Here is a 14,024-nt window from a genome sequence, read left to right on the forward strand (position 1 = left end):
TATCATAGATGAAAACGCACAAAGACAATCGTCATCCTCGGCTACCGAGAGACTACTACTAAGTATGTATCTAGAATTATGCTTACCTTACCTCCTAAATTTTTACATCAATAAATAGTTATTAGATTATTTCTAACTGGCAAAACACTTTGAGCTGGTTAAAGACATGAGGCTAAGTATAGCTAAGTATAATCCAAGTAAGAGTACTTAACTTCAAAGCTGTACTATTTAGTTACTAGGCCAGGACAGAGATGAATTTAAAGGTACAGAAAGTGAGTGTACCGATAGGATTGCTAGAATTAACAGTGTCAGAACAGCAAGATAATCCACATAATTTTCCATCTGAAAGAAAAATTCTAAAAGATAAGATTCTGAATCAGATAAAACAATGCCTTAATTAATGGAGCAGTGTCAAGTGACAAAATGCTTAAATCACTTGCCTAGAAGAAAGTATAGTAAATTCATTAGTTTAACAAATTTTGTTTCTTAGATAAAGTGACCTGTTTCTTACAGAGAAAACAGATTTCAGTCCTTTCTTAATAATGAGTTCCCAACCTAATTATAGGAATTTAAAAAATTCATTAGTGTATTTATAACTATTGCTTTCAAGAAAAAAGATGCCAAAATTCTAGAGGCAAACTAGGGAAAGGAAAAAATAAATTTCTTAGCAAAGGCTTGCATTTATTATCTTTGCTTCTGCAACAAAAATCAATTAGCAGAATAATGATGACAGGAATGCTGAAGGCAAGATTTTTCACAGCCATGCAAAGTAGCATTGGTTCACAGTTCCTAAATTCCCGAAAGAAACTGGGTTGAGCCATAAAATCAGACTATGGGGGAAATCTTATTAATTTTAAGAAAAAACAATAACAAAATATTATCTATATGACATTATTATAATTCTCCAAACTTACTAGTGTTCATAGTTGTGAGCTATACTAGCCTTATGATTCAGGGACAGATGGGAAGGAGTGAATAAACATTCTGAAGATAGTTAAACTTTCTTCCGGTACAAAAGATTTTTTAAAAACTGTCTAAAACAATGACTTTATAAATAAGCAAAAATATTAAGAAAAGGTTGAATGTCATCCTCCAAGGGTACTGGGGGCAGAATTACTACAAGAAATATTCACTTGACAGCTGGAAGACTTAAAAGTCAAACTGTGAACAATTAAAGAATGCACATTTTTTTTCCAGCCTCCCCGCTTCAATTTTCCAAACTGTCCTGCTATCATTGTTGCACAGAAGGTTAAGATTTCCTCAGAGTAAATGTATTTAAAGTGACAGATTCTCAGTTTGAGAACACAAGACCAAATGGAAAGCCAAGAATGCTTTTTTGAAAACAGTTATAAGCCCAATGATTCCACTACAATTGTCTTTGTAGTGAAATGTCATGTTAGCCTTTTCTTTTGGGTATGAAAGTTCTAAGCAGACTAATCATTGTGGATTGGAGTATAAGAGCTACTTAAAAATGCCAGAATTTTTTGCAGCTTTTAAAGCACTGGCCCAATTTCACCAAGAAAAAATTTAAGGCAACGTTCAAAATGCATTCATTCACTATAATTTTGTACCAAACAACTGAATAACTTAACACTTTTGCTCACACATGGGAAACAAAAATACTTTTTTATTTTGGCCAGCAACAAAACTCAATGATACTAAGTAACAAAATGAACGTTTTTGTGTGTGTGTTTTTTTTATTCTATCAGTTCTGAGTGGAGTATTCTACAGAAGCCATTCCAAAATAAATGCCAACTTTTTCTTTAAAAGGACAATTGCTGCTCTTTTGGACCAATTTGATCCTCCCAGAAATATAATCAGAACAACTCCACAGACTGCAAAGAGCTGATACTTGCCTCCATCACTTTTTCTTAAGCATAACCAATGTGCAAGGATCCTCTTAAGACAGGAAGCTGGAAAACAAACAAAGTATTAGGAGGAAGAAAGAACGTGAACAAAAATAAAAGTTGCATTAACTTGAAAGAAGTAAGCAACCATCTCTCAACAATAAGAGAAGTAAATAAAAGTTAACATGGCCTTTAAAAAAAAACATCACAATATAGTGGTTGCTACCAAATGGGGGTTTGCTAATTCCACTCTTAAATCAAATTGTAATAAAATGCAAAACAAGCATTTGAAAAGTTACAAGATTTTATCCATCAATATTTTCTAAATGACTGACAATTTTGTATATTTGGTTTCTTCAATTTCTGGTAATAATTTGCACCATACTGGGACTCAGAAGAAATAAGGTAGGCCTATAACATAATACATAGTCAGAAGTGATAAGAACTCAGTATTTTTTTTTTAATTTTTAATGCCAATTCTGCCAGTAATTCTGTTAGCTGTGACATCTAGGCATTTACCATATTGGACTGAATACAGTTCACCTCACATTAAAAGACTCATTTCCCCAAAATAAATACTGTTCACCCCATCTGCTTGGTAATTGTGAAGTCAATTCCTCTAAAACAAACTACAGTACCCAACACTGATCCCTATTAAAATTTATCCCTTTATAGGTGTCCCAACATTCTGATCTAAAATGAGATCTCGTTAAAAAGGAAAAATATATACAATCTAAACCCACCCCCACCTCCCATCTCCCACCCCCACCTCCCATTCCCCCCCCCACACCAAATCCAATACTCATTTCAGGTTGCATTTAGGTTTTATAAAAGTCAGGTCTGATGAACCATATATTGAGACCAATAATTTTTTTCTTTATGAGAAGTCAATTAACATTAGCTTTCTGTGGCCAAGAAATCTAAGGGCATATAGTTTCCAAATTTTGCTTAGACTTAAAACCTATCAACACAATGAAGGATCTCCAGAGGTTCAAATCTGTCCCTGACAATGAGCTATTTGCAATCTTTGGAAGAGAGGAAATTCTTTCAGTATTTATAGAATATAAAAGTTGGAAGAGACCTTAAGGATCTATCATTTAAGAGATGAGGAAACTGAGGACCTAAAAGGTTAATCCAACAAACTCAGCAGCATGCATTAAATGCCTACTACAAACCAGAAAGCTAATCACAAAAAGCCAGCCTGGCCTCATCAATAACAGGTCATACCAGGCTACCCTCTTTTCTTTTTCTTTTTTCATTTTAACAGGTTCTCTAGAGATTAGCTTTAATAGTTTACTTATATTTTAGCAAAGATGCACATGAAATTCTTTTGGAAAAGAGAAGTGTATTCAGAATCAGTTTGTATGGTCAGACCTGAAGAATGGTTATTAATGGCTTAAGGATAATTTGGAAAGGAGAAATCTAATGAAGATGATACCTTTCTCAAACTTAGAGATGACATGATGCTAATATGTTGGATGGCAAAGTTGACATCCAAAAAGATTTTACAACAGAATAGAGTGAAATTTATTAAGAAATTAGAGTGTAAACTAAAATCTCATACTTGAATTTTTTAAAAATTAATTTGATAAATATAAGAAGGGGTGATACATATATAGCTAGACATCTGTTTATCTAGAGGTCTAGTAATATTTGAGAAATGATGGGCATCAATGAGGTGACCTAAAGAGCAAATACAGAGCAGGAATTCTTAAATTTCTTTATGTTATAGATCCTTTAAAAGTCTAAGGATACCTTCTCAGAATAAACACACAAAATAAAAAACAGGTTTACAAAGAAAAACAATGATGCTGAAATGCCAGTATCAAAATATTTTTAAAGCCAGGAGGTCCTGGCTTCAAATGTGTCATTAGACATGTCTTAGCCGTGTGACCTTGGGCAAGTCACTTAACCCCTATTGCCTAGCTCTTAGCACTATTCTGCCTTAGAATCAATACACAGTATTGATACTAGGATGGAAGGTGAGGGTTAAAAAAAAAAAGAATCTCTGGTAGAGAGGGCCAAGAGAAGTGGGCCTTGGGCACAATCACAGGGGAAACTCACAATTAGGAAGCGTGTCCACAAGGACAGTCAAAATAGAAGAAACAAGCAAAAAAAAAAAGTCAGGAAAGCACAGAGTGAAAAGAGTATTTAGGAGCAGGTGGTGGTTAAGAGCACCAAATGCAGCATATAGGACAAGAAAAGATCATCAAAGACAGCAACAAAGACAGTGGAGAAAGAGCTCTGTTTGAATAATAAGACTAAAAGCCAAAGGGAAAGAGCTGAAAAGAGAATGAGAAGACTACTGAGTATAAACAGTTTTTTCAAGTTTAGACAGGAAAAAAAGAGGATATACAGGGAATAACTTGATAACAGGATCTAGTGAAAAGATTTCTTTCCTTTCCTCCTTTTTTCTTAAAGGGTATAGAGTGGGCCTGTCAGGTATGTTTAAGGACAAAAGTTTAAGATTTGAGAGAGAAGGAGGCATCTTGGTGGCTCAGTAGATGGAGAGTCAGACCCAGACCTAGAGAGGAGAGGTCCTGGGTTTAAATGTGGCTTCAGACACATCCTAACCATTTGACCTTGGGCAAGTCACTTAACCCTCATTGCCTAGCCCTTACTGCTCTTCTCCCTTAGAACCAATAAATAGTATTAATTCTAAGACAGAGGGTAAGAGTTTAAAAAAAAAAAGATGAGAGAGAGAAAGAGAAAAGGAGGGACTGGGGAAAGCATATCATGATTAGGATTGAAATCTGCTGGAAAAGGTAGGAGGGGATAGACTCAATCACAGTGTGGAGGGACTGACTAGCAATGAGAGGATCAAGTTCTTTGTCAGAGACACGTCTATGAAGTATGAATTTGTCCCCTAGATTAGAATTTACTAAATTCAGAACAGCTATATGAATATAGTACAATTCCTGGAACATAGGTAATTCCTGGAACACAGGTAAGCCTATTTATATGCTTAATGATGAATTGAAAGGAACTTTAGATGACACAGTGAACCTCTAAGACCACACAATATTCCACATGGCTAAGTATAATAAACCTTTTTGCTTTGTGGAGATTACAGTCCAGTAGAAATGATAACATTTCTTTAGATAAATATAATACAAATTAGGAGGCCATGCAGGGACAGAGAAAAGCTATAAAAGACAGTTATTAAACTTCAAAACACACAAAAAAAATAATTTCATCCCTGTGGGCATGTTCACACAGATCATAACTCCTCTGAACCTTAGACAATAGTTTTTAGAAGTTGTTATGGACAGAAATTTTCTCACCTGATCCTCACTAGCCTTCTTTTGGTGATAAGGGCCTTGGCAGCTAGATAGGCTAAGCCCCACAGCTTGTTACTGGACTTGTATGTGAAGCTTTCACACTAGGCAGAGCTTGCCCTCTGTTGGCTTGGCATGGCATGGCATTTGAAAATGCAGGGGCATCTCCAGGCAAGGATGAACAACTGAAATATGGCTTTAGAGAACTACTTAGAGACTGGTAAAGTGGTTGTTTCTTCAACTCCTAATTAATAAATCTTTTTTATCCCAGTCTCATATTCCTCTTCTCCTTTATTACAGCTAATCCAACATCTCTACCACATGGTAGACAAGAAAAATTTGAAAGAGAATTGAAACCATATTTATTAGGAGTTCTTTAATTACCCAGACTCATTCCCCCCTTGCCAAGAACAATAATACAAACTTACATATCTAACACTATATATTTTGTACTTTCCAAAAATCTTCTGAGATGGATCATATGTACAGATATGTCTATTTTACACACAAGGTTCTCTGATAATCTAAATGATCTGCCCATGGCCACATTGCTAGTAAGGCACACAGCAGGAACCAGAACCCCTTACTTAATGTATATATATGCATTCAAAGAGGAATTTCACACATTAAAAAACATGATTAACCATCCTCTTATCTGAGGACATAGAATCTTTAAGTAAGAAGAGAAGGGCAAAATAAACAATAGCTGATTGAATTCTCTTTGACTAAGGAGAGAAGGTTTGAAAGATCCTATGGCTTTGTCATTAAGTCAAATTAGATATGGGACATGGGAGTCTTATGAAAGAAGTCAACAGCATTTTTCCACAATGAGTCAATATTCTCTCAATTCCACAAAATGCAGTATTTACTCATAGGAGCTATATCACAAGATAAATATAGAAAAATGATTGTATGTAGTAGAAAGCCTGATCAGGAAAATCTGGGTCCAATTCCTACTTCTGGCCCTTCCTCACTATATGACTGAGTAATTCAATTCAGAGTCTGTTTCTTTATGGGAAAATTGAGAAAATACCCCTTGGCATACTTACTACACAGTTATGAGGCTCACATGAGTTAATGTGCATAAAAGTGCTTTGTAAGCTTTAAAGACCCATATAAACATCAATTGAAATTCTTTGTTCTCTCCTTCTTTAAATTCTGGCTTTATAATAACCAAAATATTTGTACATGTATGTACAAAATGTATGTGTATGTGTATATGTATATGCTTATGTATTGTTAAAATTATTTGTGGGTTGGTCTTGAATATATTTTTAGGTAGTCGCCAGGGATTTAATTTCTAAATCTCAAAATGAATTATTAAAGTAAATAAAATTTATGGTAGTTTATTTACAATATTTACAATAGAAAGATATTAAGGAATGAGAGAGAGAGAATACGAGAAAATACGAGAATGAACTCTGGCTTCTTCTGATATCAGTCAGAATTTCTAAGCCCCAGACGGGAAGAGAGTCTCAAGAAGATTTACATCTACCAATCACAGCAGACACTTTTCCCCAAGATTGCCCATTCTTTAGTTCTCACCTTCTTTGGTTAGATTTTCCCCAGGATTGTCCACTCTTTAGGTCTCACCTTCTCTGGTTAGATTATATCCTTTTGGGTTACTTAAAATCTTTTTTGGTAAGTTTGGTAACACCTTTTGTAGTTACTTAACACCTTTTTGTAGTTAAAATCTAAAAATAGATTGTAGTTTACAATTCTAGCTTCACTATAAAGGAAGAACTAAGAACCTTCATTGTTACAATCAGGAGATTACAATTTTATCTTCTCAATAAAGAAAGAGCTAAGTATCTTCATTGTTACAATCAGGAGATAGCTAAATCCAATCTTCACAGTATGTATACATACATACACACAAAGGCATTATAGAATTATCAAAATATCTGTATGTAATAACAAATTTTAATTCACTTTAATTTTTAAAAATATACAAGCATGCTGTTACTAATGCAAACACCAACAACGTGGAAATAGGTTTTGATCAAGGACACATGTAATACCCAATGAAATTGCGTGTTGGCTGCGGGAAGGGTGGGGGGAGGGGAGGAAGGGAAATATAATTCTTGTAACCAAGGAATAATGTTCCAAATTGAATAAATAAATTAACTTAAATTAAAATAAATTAAAAAATAAAAATAAAAAAATATATATATACAGGCATGTTGAAATAACAATGACAGGGAACACATGCAAAAAAAGGTTCAGAATCAGTAGCCCAGAGCAAAATTTCTCAGAGTGATCAGAGTATCAGAAGAAGTGGCCTCTTCAAGGGTGGTGATTCATAGGTCATATGTGATACAATCTATGTGCTGACTGTGGTATGAATCATTGATAATATTTCAAAATATAATGTCCTTTCCTCTTAAGCAATTCATCCCAATCTTTGTCAGTCCCAGTTTATGTCCTTCCTCTTCTACAATTAATCCAAGTATCCATGATCTCTGTTACCTTTTAGCACTTGAATATATACTGTCATCCTATTCTCTAAGGGTTTTCAAGCATCAGAATAGTGGACTCAACTAAATTGAAAACTCCTTTAGAACAAGAACTTCATTCATTCTTGTCTGGTGATGTATCCCACAAAATATCTATTACAGGTACTAGACAGTAGCGGGTTCACAGGTCTTCAAGATGAATAATTTGGGAGATGGGTTAATCAGCCCCTTTTTCTGCAGATAAGAAACAAAAGTCCCTGAAAGATTATGCCTTGCCCAAAATCATACATTTTATAGAGAAACTAGGATTTAAAACCAAGCAGGGGTGTGCTAGCAAATGTTTAATGCCCAGAATTGGAAGGTAGAATATATGCACACATACCTTTAAGTCTAAGCTACATTATTAACACCTTAACTCTAAAGAAAAAAAAATAACTCAAGCACTGATTTGAAGTGATTGTTGATTTCTGAGGTATAAATAATCACATTGAAAATATAACAATCATCTCTCCCATTAGCTCTGGTTCTAGCACACTTGGGCTCAGGTCTCCTGACTCTAAATCCAATGCTCTTGCCAAGAAGTACTTGCTGACTGATTTGTTAAAAAAGACATCTATCATCTCCTGGGGCCTAATAAACACCACCAGTCTTCTCATTAAGGCTGGGGCAGGGTGGCCCTATTAGGGAGATGGTTTGGTGGAATCTTTTGTCTTGCCTCTAAAGACAACAGACCAAAAGAGTTTCAGAATCACTGTCTTCAGTCACTACTGGTTTTAGGAATCTATTTTTTATAAATACGTGATGAATGAGTATTTCTCCTCAACAGATGTCATTCACACTTCTGATTACCCATATACAAGTGGTTCTCTTTTAGGGCATAGATCATGGTCCAGGAAATACCATGAGTGTGGAATCTGTAAAAATGGAGATTTGAACCCCAGACTTCAATCCCCAGAAGTCCTTGGTACTTCCCAGAATGCCCTATAATCTCACCTGAGTGCAAGATCAGCATTTGTATTTAAACTGACTCTTGGCCTACTTTGGGTCTCTCTTCTTCTGCTTATAAGCACACGCAGGCAAGATGTAAGTGGCTGTGAATGTCTATGTGCCCTAGGCACATGCTACCTTATTTTGTATTTTCTTTATCCTTGATTTCTAATAATCTTTAATAAACCTCTAAAAATATAATACTTTTAGTAGAGATACTAATTTAACTGTTACAAATCTGAGGACCTGGGTTTGAATCCTGATCTGTTACATTAGGTTAGTCCCCAATCTCTCTGGGTCTGTTTCCTCATCTGTAAAAAGACAGCTGGACTAGAAAGCCTCTGATGTCCCTTCCATTGCTTTTTCATTGCTTTACAAAACATATTAATGTTTCTGTTTGCTTAACAAAACCATTTATACAGAACAGAAAAATAAATAGCTACAAGCATTCATAGAAGAGGCAGCATAGCATAATGGGGAGCAAACAAATCTAAAAGTCAGGAAGACCTGGGTTCAGGTCCTGCCACTGACATAACATAGCTGAATAAATGGTCAAGTCATTCAGCTTCCCAGTGTCACTAGCAATTCTCCATAACAACACAGTGATCTGCACTGGGAGAAGGGAGTTTTCCTCAACAGGAATTCCATAAAATAAAGAAATTACAGATCTGGACCAAAAAAATATAATGCAGCATGATAAATTAAAATAAAACCTATCAACTCCTATTGAATCATCCTTTACTTGATTTAATTTACAATGAAATTTTTGTCTGCCAATCCTTTAAAAAAGTCTAATGCTCTTACAATGAAAAAATCTGGAGTTTCATATGGGTATAGCCCCAATCACTGTGGTTCCTCTTACTATGAACTCCTGAGCTCTGTCACTTTTCTCATCTGACTGTCACTACCACTCACTCAATAACCTTATTAACTTTGAGTCTCTTATTCTCCCCAACTACTAACATTTTTGTAATCCCAGCTAGTGCATGGTACAATGTATCTTGAGAACAGAGTAAGTACTCAATATGAATTTAGAAATTTTTTTTTACCTACTGCACATAATTTAAAATAAGTCTTTTGATAGTATCCTGATTCCTGAATGCAGAAGTACCTTCTCTTTGCTATGCTGATAACGAGCTTGAAATAGCATTTTTCCTATTAGCTTGACTCAATCAATATTCTCACCTGAAAATATAAATCAGACCATTCATAAAACTAGAGATTTTTATAGTTGATGAGATTATCTACTTTATCCCTAGAATGTGATGCTCATGCATGATTATACAGATGCTAAAGCTCAAATTAGAAATCCTAAATCCAGTGTTTCTTCCACTAAAACACACTGTTTTCAGGTCAATTCCCTTCAATAAATATTATTTTAGATAACTACTATGCTTTGTTCTGATTCTTCAACTTTAAGTGAGCCACTGATCTCCAAATGGGTCTCAAATTATTAAATTAAGGAGTAGTTCACATGGTCTCTAGTGGTCCATACTAGTTCTTTAAAAAAGCTAACAACAACATGGAAATAGGTTTTGAACAGTGATACATGTATAACCCAGTGGAATTGCTTGTCTGCCCCAGGAGGGAGAAGATATGGGTGGGGTGGGGTGGTGGAAATCATGAATCATCCCTATGGAAAAATATTCTAAATTAAAAAAAAAAATCTAAAAGCTAACATTCTGGAAAACTTTTGCAATCAATCGCTTCACAAATATGACAAAGATACTAAAAAAGGGAAGTAAAATTTATACAAGAGATTCTTAACATGTAGTCGACAAACTGCCCCCCCCAGATATTCATGTGAATTTAGATGGGGGAGGGCGATGATCTTTATTTTGGCTAACTTTCAAAAGAATATAGCACTATATTTAAGTTTCTCTTAATTATTCTGAGGAGTCCATTAAAAAAAGGTAAAAACCTCTCTCTCAAGTTCTTCACAAATATAAAATTAATCAAGTCACATGTTAGTTTTATTTCTAGAAGATAAAACTAAATGTACTGAAAGTACATTGGATGTTTAATTTAACCATATTTAATAATGGTTACTACTTCCAACCTGTTGGAGAATATGAACAATCAAATGCAACCCTAAAGGACCTTTTAGGAAGACTTCTAATCAGTTTTTATCAACAAATAATCTATCAAGGATATCTTGAAAATATTAGATGGGTACAGGCAAATTTCACAGATAATTTTCAAGAGCAATTTATTTTGTTACCACACAATTAGTTGAAACCTGTAGAGAATAAAAAGTCCTTCCAGTATTTAATACTTTTTAACAGTTTGACTCAGTAGATAAAAAGACATGAAAGGCTTTCCTCATACATAGATATCTCCCAAGCAAACTTTAAAATTACTTACAAACCCCTCTGACAGATGTGACTATCAAGATGACTCAACAATCTTCTAATGATAACATCAAATTAGGTATAAACTGAAGAGAATGAGTTTTATTCAAAAGAAAACAATATCAATAAAAGGTATACAAAATGAGAAAAAATCCAGGAAACAGAGAGAATAATGTCTGAAGTGTTTCAGTGAAGGCCAATGGAGGAAGAAAGAAATGTGATTTTGTCACTGGACTATATTCTACACACTGCCTGTAAAAGAAGAGATAAAAGATGAAGAATTTGGGAAACAGCAGACCAGAATTCTGCTGAGACAGGACAGAGTTAGTCATGTGGACTTCAATGACCCAGACATTTGTAGGATTGCTCTCTCTGCCAAAAGCAGAGTAGCTCTGATAATTTCTTGATGTTCTAATCATTTCTTTCAAAATCATATCTTTCAGAAAGTAGAGAAGCTAACAAGTAGAAATTTTAAACTGCATTTGATTCTCAGTAACAGGGGCCAAATATCTGGTTGAGCAAAATTCATTTCACCCTTGAGGGGTGAGTGATCCTAAAGTTTATAATAGAAAAGAAAACATCATCCTAAATTTGGGGAAAGCAGCCAGAGGAAATGTGGCAGAATCATGTAGAGTAAAATGCTTCAAAGAAAGTCAATTCAGTGTGTATAGAAGATTTTGAAAAATAAATAAACTTTGCTATTCAGATTCTCCCCCTCTTTCCCTCCTTTTGCCCCTCCCCAAGACAGTAAACAATCTGATATAGGTTATAGCAGTGCTTTCATGCAATGCACATTTCCATATTCCTCATTTCCTGACTGAAGATATATCACATATACAATTAAAAAAAAACCTCATGAAGGAAATAAAGTGAAAGATGGTGCTCTTCAAACTATAATCAGATTCCAAAAGTTCCCTCTTTGGATGTGGATGGTGATTTTTTTTTTGGTGGTGATTTTGTTTTTGTTTTTTAATCATAAATCCTTTGGGATTATTGTGGAAACTTGCTTTGTTGTTCATAGCTGATCATTATTCAGCATTTCTGTTACTGTATACCTTGTCCTCCTGGTTCTGCTCACTTCACATTGCATCAGTTCATATAAGTCTTTCCAGGTTTTTCTGAACTCAATTCTGTTTTTCATTTCTTATGCAATAGTATTCCGTTATAACTATATACCACAGCTTGTTCAGCTATTCCCTGACTGATAGATTTCCCTTCAGTTTTCAATTCTTTCTCTCTACAAAAAAAGAGCTACTAAAAATATTTTTGTACAAGTAGGTCCTTTCCTCTTATCTCTGATTTCTTTGGGATACAAACCTCAGTAGTGGCAAAGAGCAACCAAAAGTGGCTCTTAGGGTGTGGTTTCTTATTGCTCTCCAGAATAGTTTTCAGTTCCGATTTCCACCAACAGCACATTAGTGTCTCAATTTTCCCATATCCCTTCCAACGTTTTTCATTTTCCTTTTGGTCATATTACCCCTCTGATAGGTGTGAAGTGGTATGTCAGACTTGTTTTAATTTGCATTTTTCTAATCAATAATAACTTGGAGTATTTCCTCATATGACTATGGATAGTTTTAATTTCTTCATCTGAGAATTGTCTGTTCATATCCTTTGACCATTTATCAATTGGAGAATACTTTGCAGTCTTAAAAATTTTGCTCAGTTCTCTATATATCTGAGAAATGAAGCCTTTGCCAGAGATACATGCTATAAAAACATGTCCCCAATTTGTTGTCTCCCTTCTAATCTTGGTTACATTGAGGTTTTTTTTGTGTTTTTTTTTAAGTTACTACATCTTTGGTGTTTTTTTGTTGCTTTAAAATTGTTCTGGGTTATACATGTGTTATCATGCAAAACATTTCCATATTATACATTTTTATAAGTGAATGATCTTATAAAACCAAAACCCCAAATCATATACCCAAATAAACAAGTGATAAATCATATGTTTTCATCTGCATTTCTACTCCAATAGCTCTTTTCTGGAAGTGAATAGCATTCTTTTTCATAAGTCTCTCAAAATTGTCCTGAATTTTGAATTCAAATTGAATATATTATTGTTGTTAGCAAAGTCTATTACATTTGATCATTCCACATTATTGCAGTTACTGTGTATAATGTTTTCCTGGTTCTATTTCATTCTGCATCAGTTCACATAGGTCTTTCTAGTTCTTTCTGAAATCATCCTGTTAATCATTCATTAGAGCACAATCGTATTCCATCACCATCAGATACCACAATTTGTTTAGCCATTCCCCAATTGAGGGACATCCATTTAGTTTCCAATTCTTTGACACCACAAAAAGCACAGCTATAAATATTTGTGTACAAATGAGTCCTTTATCATTTTTTTAAAAAATCTCTTTGGAATATAGACCTAGTAGTGGTATTATTGAATCAAAAGGAATGCATCCTTTTATAATCCTTTGGGCATAATTCTAAATTGCTCTCCAGAAAGGATGGATCAATTCACAACTCCACCAACAAGGCATTAGTGTCCCAATTTTGCTACAATCCCTCCAACACTTATTATTTTCCTTTACTGTCATATTGGGTCAATCTGATAGGTATAAGGTGGTACCTCAGAGTTGATTTAATTTGCATTTCTCTAATAAAGAGAGATTTTGAACATTTTTTCATCTGATTATTGAAAGCTTTGATCTATTCATCTGAAAACTGCCTTTGACCATCTATCAATTGGAGAATGACTTCAATTCTTATAAATTTGACTTTGTTCTTTATATATTTGAGCAATGAGACATGTATCAGAGAAATTTGTTATGAAAATTTTCCCCAGTTTGTTGCTTCCCTTCTAATCTTGGATGCACTAGTTGTTTATACAAAACCTTTCTAATTTAACATAATCAAAATCATTCAGTTTATATCTTATATAATGTTTTCTATCTCTTGTTTGGTCATAAATTCTTCCTTCCTCTGTAGATATGACAGGTAAACTATTCTATACTTCCCTAAGTTATTTATAACATCACTCTTTATGTGTAAATTATATAACCATTTTGACCATATCTTGCTATGGAGCCATGGCGATGGAGCCATGTTTGGTGAACCTAAGGCATGCTTGCCAGAGCATGCTGGAGGGGG

General features: G+C 34.4%; 1 protein-coding gene across 2 annotated transcripts in view; it reads right to left on the bottom strand.

Moving 5' to 3' along the window:
* Positions 1 to 14,024, bottom strand: part of TMCC1 (transmembrane and coiled-coil domain family 1) — a 307,939-nt gene that overhangs the window by 195,387 nt on the left and 98,528 nt on the right. For both annotated transcript variants that reach the window (XM_056804693.1, XM_056804695.1), the window contains one exon: positions 1,857 to 1,913. The gene's annotated coding sequence lies outside the window, so the exon portion shown is untranslated. The remainder of the gene's footprint in view (positions 1 to 1,856; positions 1,914 to 14,024) is intronic.

Source organism: Monodelphis domestica, chromosome 7 (assembly GCF_027887165.1).
Source record: "Monodelphis domestica isolate mMonDom1 chromosome 7, mMonDom1.pri, whole genome shotgun sequence".
NCBI lineage: Eukaryota > Metazoa > Chordata > Mammalia > Didelphimorphia > Didelphidae > Monodelphis > Monodelphis domestica.